Raw genomic sequence first — 14,493 nt, 5'->3', positions numbered from 1 at the left:
CTCGTGTACGTGCACTTGCAACGTACCGCAATTACAATATTGTATGGATGACGGTCGTGAAGGAGTTAGGAGGAGAAATAAGTGTAGTAAATGCGATCAACCGGGCCATAACAAAAATAATTGTCCAGTTAGGATTAGGCGTTGATGTTGTAATTTGTAGCGGTTTCGATCTGTGTTTTCTTCTGGTTGTCATTTGTGATTGTTAAATGTTAGGGGTTTCGTGAGTTGTTTGTTTCCGTATCTCATTTGTGATTGTAATTTGTATCGTTTCGTACTATGTTATATAAATTTAATGTTTGGTTTCGAGTTATTGCTTTCTTCACGTTGCGCATTCGTTTGTTGTTTATATATAACTAGATGAGTATTTTAACAGAAAGATCTAACACATTGTGCATTGTCTTCTAATATAATTCTCAGTTATATTCATTATGGATCCGGGACCGATATGCCCCGACGTTTTGACCCTCCAGGCGAGCCACGTTTCAGATTATATTATCTCAGGACAGGTAAAACATCTTTTGTATATGCTAGTTAGCATTGACACTAATTTTAATTTTTCGCATTATACTTAATCAATTCTTTTTGACGTGCAGCCCGTACCTGATATCACCATGATCGAACATTCCCAGAGCCATTCAGCTTGGGTCATTGAGGATGAGAGAGTTCTAGCGCTGATCTCTCAGGCTGGTTTTCGGGAGTGTTCGACGGTTCGATATATCAGGCTAGATTGGCCGCTTATCACTGCTTTGATTGAGAGGTGGAGGCCAGAGACCAACACCTTTAACATGCATATAGGGGAGTGCACCATCACTTTACAGGACGTGGCCGTCATACTTGGGCTCCGGATTGATGGGTCGGCAGTTACGGGCACCGATGATCATAGTTGGCCGGAGGTATGTGCCCGGCTTCTTGGACAGGTTCCGGACTTGAGGAGTGGTGCGATGAAGCTATCGTGGCTTCGTCAGACATTTCAAGGTGACATACCAGAGGATGCCAGTATGGAGACGCTTCAGTTCCATGCTCGTGCTTACATATTGCACATGATAGGGTGCGTGCTTTTTCCTGATGCGAGCAAGACTCTTGTACATGCACGATGGTTGCCGTTGCTAGAGGATTTTGACATATGCGGCGCACTGTCGTGGGGCAGTACGGTGTTGGCATACTTGTATCGAGAACTGAGTAGAGTATCCCTGATGCAGAATAAAGAATTCAAGGGATGCTGCACATTGATACAGATTTGGTCATGGGAGCACATTCATATCGGACGCCCTACTTTACTTATGCACCGTGACCTACAGGGGCAGTTTCCTTTGGCATACAGGTATAATTGTACACACAAATTTTATTCGCACTGAATTTGTACTTATATATTCTCTATTCTGCATATAGGTATAACGTGTGGTACGCTAAGTACCGATCAGCGACGCGCCATCGTGAGTTTTACCGAAATGAGCTTGATGGCCTCCAACACGAACAGGTAAATATAAATCTCAAGTCGTTGTGAATATTATAGTTTTGTTGTTGATACTGATAAATTTTTTTATTTTATTTCAGTTCAAGTGGAGACCCTATACATTGTCGGAGCTGGATATGCATTCTCTTGCACCCATCTGCCGAGATAGTCCCGACTTATGGAGAGCGAGAGTTCCATTGATTTGTTGGGAGATCGTGGAGATGCATGTCCCTGACCGTGTGCTACGACAGTTTACGCTCTCTCAGTATATGCCAGATCCTGTCGAGCAGATCTCTCGTCGGCGGCGACCTACTTCGCACCATACCGACTGGGCCGTAGTCCGTGCGGCCTACATAGATAGGTGAGCTCATAGGTGGGATTTCATCCAGGATACGAGGCTCACAGCTGTTGACTATACGGTGTATATGGGTTGGTATTGGGGTATCACACGTAGATGGATCACACGTGACCCACAGCCCTTAGCTGGACACATGCCACGGCCACCGACAGACAGTTACATCCCTAGTGGGATGAACGAGAGAGATTACGTAAGTTTCTAAGCTAAATTATAATATTTTTTTCTTGAGTTGGTACTTAATAAATTATTTACCTCACAGGTCCGTGCTTTTGATAGCATTGAGGCTGATATTGATGCTATCGTGCCTGAGATTCAGGATCAGGTGGCGTTAGGGCTCCTCGGCAGGATCAAGAAGACCATAGCACAGGTGTTTCATAAGACTCACGTCGACGAGTTCGCAGACCGTAAGGACAGGTCTCGATCATTTGGGCAAGCGTACACTCGGCGCCGACGACCACGTGACGATGACGGCGGCACTTCGCATGCTGATGGAGCCGGCACTTCGCATGCTGATGGAGCCGGAACTTCACATGCTGATGAAGCCGGCACTTCACATGCTGATGGAGCCGGCACTTCGCAGCCTCACACACAGCCGGATACTCAGATAGTCGAGGCTCATCAGCGCGGGGGGCGGGGAAGAGCGAGGGGGAGGGGGAAGAGAGGGAGAGGAAGGAGATGAGCTATATTGGGTTGTATTTGAACTTATTTTGTTAAAATTTGTAAATTATATGAATTTTCAAATACTATACTTTTATGGATCAATTATAGCTCGATATGTAATCTTTTTGCGTATTGTTTGATTCGTGTTTGTTTAAATAATATATATATTACAGTAATTATTGTCAACAGGAAAATATGTAGACATCTACAAAACATGCACAGCAGCCTGTGCATGTTTTGTAAAACCTGCAACTTCACGGGAGTTGAACTCCCGTGAAGTTGCAGTCTAAATTTCCCAGAGAGCGATTCTTTGGGAAATTTGGCCTGTAACTCCATGGGAGTTCAACTCCCGTGGAGTTTTAACAATACAACAAACTCCACGGGAGTTGAACTCCCGTGGAGTTTATTGAGGGAAATAAATTTCACGGGAGTTCAACTCCTGTGAAGTTTAAAAGAGTACTAAACTTCACGGGAGTTGAACTCCCGTGAAGTTTCGTAAAGTTTTTTAGAAAAACCGACCTGGTTTCAGTGACAGTGCTGAAACCAGTTCGGTTTTTCTAAATAAATTGGAAACAGGTCGTTTTTTGCAATTAAAACATCAAATGGGTTGGTTTTGAAAATTTGTCCTACAGAAATCTGGTTGGAAATCAACTCTGAACGTAATTCTTGGTGTGGGATCCACTTGTCCAATGAATTTATGAGAATCCCATAACTCGGCCTATTATACCAAGAAGATAAATAGAGTCTTATTTTTTTAAAGAAAAATGTCTTAGGGACCCAAAAACATATATGGGATCCTATATGGAATATGTGAGGTGCCGGCTCCCTTTCTCATGATGCACTGTTCATGAACAACATGCATCATGGGAAAGGGAGCCGACACCTCACATGTCTCATGTAGGGTCCCATGTTTTTGGGTCTCTGGCATCACTCTTTTTTAAATTGTGAAGTCGCTTTACCAATAAAGCATTCTTAAAAACACAATGATTTTCAGAAATGCCTCAGAATAAGCAACGATTACTTTACAAAGTATACACAAAGCCTACAATAAGAAGGCTAAATATCATAAAACCTTCCTCAACTTTGGACGATTATCAGATGACCCCCCACAACTTTCACAATATCAGAACATCCCCTTTAAGCATACGGATTATAAGAAAACCTGCCTTTAACTCTAAGATTTTATTAGGAAACCCCCTTTAAATTTTATAATTTATCAGAAAACCCCCACAAAAGCGTCATTCTAGGAGGAGTTTTCTAATATAATCTCAAAGTTCAAGAATGGTTTTCTAATAACCCATAAATTTAAGGAGGCTTTTCTAATATTTTCAAAGTTATGGAGGGTTATCAGATAATCGTCCAAAGTTAAGAGGATTTTTTTATAGTTACCTAATGAGAATAATTGCTATCTCGTTTTGTTGCTCAACTCTACAAGAAAATGATATTTTTATGTAAATTAGCAAGTTGGTGACAAGTATTTGTTGAAAATTTAGTTAGGCTAGTTGAACAAAATTTGAAAACCATTTGCTTGGATACCTATTTTGAGCCATATCTATGGATGACACTAAATCTTTGATTTTGAGAAATTATACTGAATTTAATACTTAATCATTACCGATAGGTGGAGTTGGTGAGTTTTGTAAGCTAATTAACCTAGATTGGCGTTGAATTAAAAGGATGAAAGCTTACCTACAACTCTTCTACACTAAGGGGGTTTGGTTCCCTCATTTTATAGAAAAAGTTTTAGGAAAATATCTAACAATGGTAATTTTATAATTAAAAGTTTTCTATAGTTTTCTTTAAACTATGTTTGGTTAAAAAAAGTTTATAGAAATATTTTCTATAAAGTAGGGAAAAGTACCATATTTTATAGAAATCAACTTCTTCTCAGAATGAGAAAAAATAGTGAGAAATCTGACACATTGATTTAAATAATAGTTTTTATATAAACTTATCCAATTTCACTTCTCAACTTATTTTTTATAAAGTTAATTTTTTTTCTCTTTTCGTATTTTGAATCCAAACAAAGAAAAAGTAAAAAAAATAAGAAAACACAACTTTTTGGATTTCTATAAACTTTTCCTATAATTTTTTATAGAAATACATAGAAATCAATTTTTGGATACTTTTCCTTTTCCTTTTTTTATAAAAACTGAACGAAACAACCCCTAATAGATCCTAAGAGTGGATAGTCAAATTTCACTTTTGACCGTGTTTTATGATAATTTAGATTAACTTAAAGAAGGTATGAGTTCTTGTTGTCGCATTCGCCTCTCTCTTCAAGATTATTTCAACCGAAGAATAAGCAAGAAAGGCATGTCTGAGATTGAAATGGACGCCATTGAAAAAGGAGCATGAGATTGAGACATACGTTTAATTAGTTGGAGAACAGGAAGTTATCATTTTATCATCACCACCATCATAAAATTTGATTAGTAAAGAAAGAAATACTCTTATGTGCTGGTGTTGACCTCATAATCACGTAGGGTTTAGGGCACACCATAAACATTGGTCACCGCAAGCTATAGATTTTTTTGCTGGCATTCACCTCTTTAATTGCGAACAGACCCCTGTAGCATCACGCAATTGCAAAGAGACCTTCTGTAATTCTATTTGTTGCAAAGAGACTATTTATAGTTCTACTTGTTGCCAATAAATCTCTCTAATATTGGCCCAAGTATGATTACACCTCTTAGTGAACTTTTTTGACTCTTTAAAAAAATAAAAAATAGCAATTGGGTGTCTATCCTCACCAATAAAATAATAAAAGGTCTATCCAGCTCCTCAATCATTTTAATGAATTTTAAGAGGAGCTTTGCTACAGGGACCCAAAATATGAGACCAATAAGAGGGACAAGTGAGGTATCCTCATCCTATTAAATAATGAATTGGCAATCATTAATGATGATCAACTCATTATCCAATAGGAGGTTGACACCTCACTTGTCCCCCCTATTGGTCCCATATTTTGGGTCATTATCCAATAAGAGGGACAAGTTTTAGGATCATATGCTAATCTAATCCGATTTTATGCCAATTAAATCTAATTACAAATATATTCTTGCAAGATAGATATACAAGAGTTATAAGCAAGAATAAGCAATATGAATAAATAGATATATCCTAGCAAAGAGGAAATATATGCAAGGATATATAAATTAACACAAGGGTGAAATAAACATAAACAAGATAAGAGTGATAGTGTAAATAAACAATACAAACACACAATATGATCACGGAGTTCGGACCTTCCGTCCTACGTCTCCGCTCCCCACTCCCGGGGAGAAATCCACTATCACAACCGGGTTTTCTATGCTTACCCGAATAACGTTTACACCTCACAATATCGATTTTCAACGCTCACCGATCAACGTTCACACCTCACACTCTCACTCGGTTTTCTAGCTCACCGAAAACTTTACAACAACACACTCAGTTTTCTAGCTCACCGAAAACCTTACAATCTCACAATATAACAAAAATTGTTCTCTATAATGGATGAGAACTCAATTAAGTACAACTCTTAGTCACAAACCCACAACCCCAAATTATACTATGAATGTAAATACAATAAGCTCAATAGGTTGTGCGTGAACAAAGAGATAAATCAAAACAAGTCTAAACTCAATTTAATCTAGCAAAATAAATTTGACAAGTTAAGCATAAATAAACTAGATAAAGAGTTTAAGAAAACTTCTCTAAAACAAGAGTGGAGGGATGTAGATTGAAGCCCAAACAAGATTGATGATCTCCTCAAACTCTTGTGAAATTCTCTTCACAAACAAACTCTTAAACACTCTTTTAAACAAACACAAAACAAGCTTAAACCTTTATTAAACTCTTTTAAAACATCTCTTGGTAGTAGAAAATAGTTATGAAAAATGGGTATATATAGGGAAGAAGAAAACAACCCAAAAAACCTCAAAAACCTACTAAAAAACCAAAAAACAGAAGTTACTATTACTGTTCAACGGCCGGGTGCTACATTAACGGCGGTCGACCGTGCTACAGTGCGGTCGACCGCACTGTTCACGGACAGTTTCTGTTTTTGACAAATTCTAGAATTTTGCGTATCTAACTTTGTAAAATCAATTAAAAATAGTAAATCAACTCCAAAAATCATGAAATTTTGAAGAAAGGTTCTAGACATATAGATAAACATTTTAGAGAAATAATTTCTGAAATATCACTTATCAGTTAAGAGAAATAAATGTTTGAACAAAGATATATAGTTTCTAAAAAAACTGCAGAAAATACGATTTTGTAAATTCAATTGAAAATAAAAAAACAACTCCAAAAATAGTAAAACTTGGAAAAATGTTTGTATATACGATGATAAACATTTAAACAAAGAAATTTTTCAAATCGCATTTCCCAATTGTAAAAACACATCAGTTTTGTAAAAACATGCACGAACATGTGCACGAACATTAGCTAATTAAAAACTTGATTTTGTAAATTCAAATAAACATAACGAATTAATTCCAAAATTGATAAAACTTTAGGAAAAATTTATAAACATGAAATTGAATATGTTAGAAAGATAATTTCTCAAATTGAGTTTTCCATTTGTGAAAACTCATGTGTTTTGCAAGTGTGTCCAAAACATGAAAATATGATATACATGAAATTTAATGTTTTGACATAAACAATATTTTGAAACCCTATGAAATGATTTTACAGACTTAATGAAATATGTATACAATAATTTTTAAGTCCATAAACCAAAACTTGTGTATATATATATAAACCAAATATGTGTGTGTATATATGATTAAGCTTAAAGTACTAACACACATAATATAAAACCTAAACTAAATATACCCAAGCTTGATCTTGATCTTCAATACACTTGACTTGGTACACTCGCGGATGAAGCTTAAACTTGAATCTTTAACTTGGATTTGCATAGCTTCACTCACTATATCCGCCAACCTCCATTTGATATGATCGTAATGACGTCCATTCAACCTCCAACTCGTTGTTTGCCTAGAATAAATACGAAAACACAAACACTAGACAAACAACATTAGAAGTAAATTGTTTGTTAAACATCATCAAAATAAGAAGACCAACAATCTCCCCATTTTTGATGATGACAAATAATTTATAAAAAGGATATATGCATGAAAGGAAATGAATATACAAAGTATAATATATCATGCATATAAACAAGAAAGAATATACTCATAATATTTCTCCCCCTTTGACAACATCAAAAAGAGAACAAAAAGAATGAAGAGAGCGAAAGCTCCCCCTATCAATATGCATGAGTGAGTATAACACAAAAACAATATATATGGATTACTCCCCCTATCAAAATGCCATATGAATGTATGAAATGAATGCTAATCAATACATATGTAAGAAATCATATATTAAAAACATGCTAAACATAACTCACATACAAAAAAGACAATGAGAACACATATAAATATGTTATTATAAAAGAAGTGTTTCATTACACAATTTTAAAAGCATAGTGTATAAAAATAGATTTATGAAATCAAAAGATAGAACATGAGAATCACGCAAAAAGTTTTCAAATCAACCAAATGAAATCACAAATCAAGGTATAAATCCAAAAACAATGTTCAATAAAGAAAACTTTCTTTGTAGGACTTGATCAAACCACTTATAGAATACATTATAAAGCATATTTGAAATTTGAATCATCTATTTGTGCTTATATAATGAATTCAAAAGAACAAATCAAAGCAAAATTTTCTTAGTTCAAAATTAACATACAAGAATCATGAACTATGGATTTAAAAGAAATTTAAGAGTATAAAACCAAACCATCATTGATTTTCAAAAATCAAGAGAGGCAACCATATCTAGCTCTTGGGCTAGTATCAACCCATATAAATATTTTTAGCACCTGGTAAACATAATTTGGTAATAAACACCCAATAAACTAGGAGGGTTATATAAATACAAACCTCTCATCAAAACAAAACCAATAATCATGAAAACAAAAGAATTTGACCAATAAAAGGAATTGTTTTCATGTTCAAAAGTTTAAAGTATAATTTTTCAAAACAAAAAAAACACTAAAATTCTTAGTTTAAAATTAAATTTGTTTTGGTACCCAAGTATTCTTGGTACCAAAATGTTTAGGGTCATGACCCATATCTTTTAAGCTCGAAGCCCTAGGGTTATGAACCCGTTTGGGCATATGTGGTACACTAACACGGTCAAAACAAAAATTACTTAAATGACCCTTTCGATTGTAATAAGTATAATGGAAAGAAAACATTTGCTTATGTTGACCAAACGGTTGTGCATGTGACTCATTTGCAAAAATAGATTGTTCTTTAAAATTATTTTGCAAATGGGAAACTCTCTTCAAATTAAAACAAAACTTGGTCAAATGACCAAATCTTCCACAATGATCACACTTAAACTTTTGTGATATTTTAAAATCATTTGGCAAAAGTGAAGTCTTTTTCAAATCATAGCAAAATTTTGCCAAATGGCCAAAACATCCACAAAGATCACATTTAAACACATGAGCATGCTTGTGGTGAACTTTATGAGTGTGTGCATGTACATGTGTATGTGATGAAGAAACTTGATGAGATGCACAATGAGCTTTAGCATTCTTATATTTGTGTGCATCATAGCAAAATTTAGATAAATGGTCTTTACGATCACAAATGGAGCACTTGTAAACTTTGCTATATATGTGTGCATAATGAGTAGATGATTTCGACTTAGACTTGGCACACATATCCATAAGCTTCTTGTGATTGTTAATGCATGTAGTTAGAGTTGAATCTGCACACATATCCATAAGCTTCTTGTGATTGTTAATGCATGTAGTTAGAGTTGAATCTAAAGAAGAAATGCGGTATTTGACATTGTTCAACTCATCATTAGGCATATTAGCATTAACTTTAGAAGTAGAACATAAATAATTATTTATAAAAGAAGCAGTATTATTTTTTATATTCTCTACTTCTAATATGACATTATCTTTTTCATGAGTTAAACTAGCAACATTTGAAGTTAAAGAAACATGATCCAATTTTAATTTTTCATTGTTTTCTTTAATGATCACATTTTCATTAGAAATAGTTTTAAACTTAGATGCTAACAACTCATGATCGGATTTCAAATCTTCATGCTTGCTTTGTAAATCAATAAAATCTTTATGCAATTTGTTATAAGCATGCAATAATTTTTCACTAGTATAAGCAAGTTCATCACTAGATAAATCATTAGTGGATTCGAACTCGCAAACCTCACTAGGGCTATCGCCTAGTGGCCGTGTGCATGATGCTCCATATGAACTTGAAGCGGGGTCCTCTAAAGCTTGTCGGATCGCCTCCAAATCCCCTTGATGTGCTTTAATAAATTTTCATAAGGTGTAAGCACTATCAAAATGAACAAACTTGTTAGAAATAGAAGAATCAAGTGCATTAAGTAAATATTCTAACAAAATCTTGTTCATAGTAAATAATCTTTTATCATTTTTACACCATTTGGATTTCTCCATAGGGGGCACAATATAAGCATCATCTATAATTTCCCATAAATTAAAATGTTTAGATCTAACAAATAACTTAAATCTAACACACCATTGGGCATAGGAGAAATTATCTAAACAAGGAGCAACATTCATGGCATAACCTAAACAATGTGCACAGTGCATATCCATAATGTATATATGTGCAAGCAAGATATAAAAATCTCAAAATTAAATTAGCACAAAAAGATAACTTGTATTTTTAACTCAAGGCAATCATACCATAAATCAAAGAGTATCAAGCTCTGATATCAATTGTATGACCCTAGAGGGGGGTGATTAGGGTCTTATGCTAATCTAATCCGATTTTATGCCAATTAAATCTAATTACAAATATATTCTTGCAAGATAGATATACAAGAGTTATAAGAAAGAATAAGCAATATGAATAAAGAGATATATCCTAGTAAAGAGGTAATATATGCAAGGATATATAAACTAACACAAGGGTGAAATAAACATAAAAAAGATAAAAGTGATAGTGTAAATAAACAATGCAAACACACAATATGATCACGGAGTTCGGACCTTCCATCCTATGTCTCCTCTACCCACTCCTAGGGAGATATCCACTATCACAACCGGGTTTTTTACGCTTACCCGAATAACGATTACACCTCACAATGTCGGTTTTCAACGCTCACCGATCAACGTTCACACCTCACACTCTCACTCGGTTTTCTAGCTCACCGAAAACTTTACAATAACACACTCGGTTTTCTACCTCACCGAAAACCTTATAATCTCACAATATAACAAAAGTTGTTCTCTACAATGGATGAGAACTCAATTAAGCATAACTCTTAGTCACAAACCCACAACCCCAAATTATACTATGAATGTAAATACAATAAGCTCAATAGGTTGTGTGTGAATAAAGAGATAAATCAAAACAAGTCTAAACTCAATTTAATCTAGCAAAATAAATATGACAAGTTAAGCATAAATAAGCTAGATAAAGAGTTTAAGAAAACTTCTCTAAAACAAGAGTGGAGGGATGTAGATTGAAGCCCAAACAAGATTGATGATCTCCTCAAACTCTTATAAAATTCTCTTCACAAATAAACTCTTAAACATTCTTTTAAACAAACACAAAACAAGCTTAAACCCTTATTAAACTCTTTTAAAACATCTCTTGGTAGTAGAAAATAGTTATAAAAAATGGGTATATATAGGGAAGAAGAAAACAACTCAAAAAACTTCAAAAACCCACTAAAAAACCAAAAAACAGAAGTTACTGTTACTTTTCAACGGCCGGGTGCTACAGTAACAGCGGGCGACCGTGGTACAGTGTGGCCGACCGCACTGTTCACGGACAGTTTCTATTTTTGACAAATTCTGGAATTTTGCGTATCTGACTTTGTAAAATTAATTAAAAATAGTAAATCAACTCCAAAAATTATGAAATTTTGAGGGAAGGTTCTAGACATATAGATAAACATGTTAGAGAAATAATTTCTAAAATATCACTTTCCAGTTAAGAGAAATAAATATTTGAACAAAGATATATAGTTTCTAAAAAAACTGCAGAAAATACGATTTTGTAAATTCAATTGAAAATAACAAAACAACTTCAAAAATAGTAAAACTTGGGAAAATGTTTGTATATATGATGGTAAACATTTAAACAAAGAAATTTTTTAAATCGCATATCCCAATTGTGAAAACGCATCAGTTTTGTAAAAACATGCACGAACATGAGCTAATTAAAAACATGATTTTGTAAATTCAAATAAACATAACAAATTAATTCCAAAATTGATAAAACTTTAGGAAACATTTATAAACATGAAATTGAATATGTTAGAAAAATAATTTTAACTCGTGTTTTTTGCAAGTGTGTCCAAAACATGAAAATGTGATATACATGAAATTTGATGTTTTGACATAAACAATGTTTTGAAACCCTATGAAATGATTTTATAGACTTAATGAAATATGTATACAATAATTGTTAAGTCCATAAACTAAAACTTGTGTATATATATAAAAACCAAATATGTGTGTGTATATATGATTAAGCATAAAGTACTAACACACATAATATAAAACCTAAACTAAATATACCCAAGCTTGATCTTGATCTTCAATAAGCTTGACTTGGTACACTCGCGGATGAAGCTTGAACTTAAATCTTTAACTTGGATTTGCATAGCTTCACCCACTATATCCGCAAACCTCCATTTGATATGATCGTTATGGTGCAATCCATCCAACCTCCAACTTGTTGTTTGCCTAGAATAAATACCAAAACACAAACACTAGACAAACAACATTAGAAGTAAATTGTTTGTTAAATATCATCAAAACAAGAAGGCCAATAATTATATTGTTATGTTATTATTAAATGTGTTACTATTTTATAATATTTTATAATTATTCATTTATTAAAATTTATTTATTAAAAAGTTAATAATATTATAGCGATTATACTATTGTATAGTATATTATTATATTATTTTTTATTATTATTAACTTTTTATTATTTTCATTACTTTATTTATATTTTATTATTATTTATTTATTAAATAATACATTATTAATATATTAAATATTGGTATTTAATATGTTATTATATTATTATATAAGATATTTTATTTATTATATTTTTATATTATTTAATAAATATTACTAATATATTAAATTAACTATAATATAGTGTAGTATAGTATAGTATAATATAATAAGCATATTGATAATAACTCTATATTAATTATATTTAATATATTATGTTAGATTATATTAACACATTCTCAAACTCAAAACCAAAATACCAAACTTAAAACACCTAAAATATTTTGAAATAAGTGTTGTATTTTTGGTTTGAGGATGATTTAGCTCAAAAAACACTATGTTTCCAAACGCATGGTGTTATTGTTGGATAGTTATTCATTCAATAAAAATAAGTTCTTCGATATGAATCTTAATTGTTAGTATCCAGAGTAAGGATGGTAGACTCTTTGCTTTTTGCAAATAGTAAAGGCATTTGATCAATTACTTATAAGTTGCCTTGATTAAAAATAGAAACGTAATATAATATTAGTTATAGACATCAGAAATACATGAATATGATTGAGAAATAATATTTTTTGGCAAAAAAAAAGAATCTAAATTTCTTGAATAATTGACATCTAAGTAGAGTTAAATAATTCTTTTGGGGAAAAAAATAAAGAGCATCTTAGACTTTTTCCCTGTTTTATATAGAACGCGGCCTCACCCCTCCCACCCTCTCATCTCTCCGTATATCCATTTTTAACTCTTTGCAAAGATTTTACATGTTTTTTGAATGATAGTAGGATATGTATTATATAATGAGGAATGCTTTAGTACTCTGAAAATAGGCATTTTCATTTTTTTAAAGGACTAAAATCAAAATAGGCTGGAAAAATAGAGAGGATATTTTGACCTTTTGTTAGATTATTTCCTATTATTTATTTGCCACTTAGATAATTGTTCTTTACTGTATTTTAGGAGATGTTAAAAAATAAAGCCAAATGCTAAAATAATTATAATTATGATAAATTAATTATAATAATGGACTATTTATAACATTATTTTCATTCTTTATATGTATTTTATTTGAAACTTCGCTTTTGATAGGGTATTCAAAAAGCTCACGGTCCAGACTCAGCCCAATTTTTTCGGACTTGGATTCGACTCAGGCTGGAAAATGGCCTGCAAAACATGCCTGATGCGGCATAATTATGTACCAAAATTACAAGTGCACAATTGATCAAGTTATAGTATAAAAAGTTATCGATCCTACGAGGAAGGTGATTTTTAAGAGATTATTAGAATTAGTTCTCGTGTTTTATGCGTGACAAAATTAGGATTAAAGAATAAGTGTGGTTATGGAGAGAGATATAATGAGTGATTGTTTTGAATATGTGCAAGTGACAATAAATTGAATTTTAGAGGAGAGAAGAAAGAATCAAAGAATAAAATAAAAAGCAAGAATAAAAAGAGAAAAATCAAGAAAACAAAAAATGGAGGATTCAATTAAAGATATGAGTGATCTAGAATTGAATCCACTAGCTAATCTCAATTATAAAATATAAACTATTCTCTTTTTATCATATTTCAACTTAGATTTATTAAGCATAGACTATTAAACCATTTAAGGAAAATATAACCTATCAAACTATCATCTAAGTCAAAATAAAAATCATGGTAAGAACAACAAGAAGATAATAATCGTAGAATTCATAAGTATAACCTATCAAACCACTCAAGATAAGCATAGATTATCAAATTCTTCTTCTATCAATTAGTTCTCTAGTTGATTATCCTATACATGATTATTTTAAGTGTAAGAGAATAATTTATATAGCATAAAAGAAATTAGACTAGTTTCATATAATTCTAAGATTACTACAAGAATTAATTTCACGTCTTAAGAAATAAAAGCAAGAAGAAAAAGAACTAATTACAAAAATAAAAAGAAAGGAAAAATCTAAACTATAAACAAAAAATAAATCTAACTACAAAGAA

The sequence above is a fragment of the Asparagus officinalis genome, chromosome 2 (genome assembly GCF_001876935.1).
Source record: "Asparagus officinalis chromosome 2, Aspof.V1, whole genome shotgun sequence".
Classification (NCBI taxonomy): Eukaryota; Viridiplantae; Streptophyta; class Magnoliopsida; order Asparagales; family Asparagaceae; genus Asparagus; species Asparagus officinalis.
Note: the sequence above shows the minus strand (reverse complement) of the source record.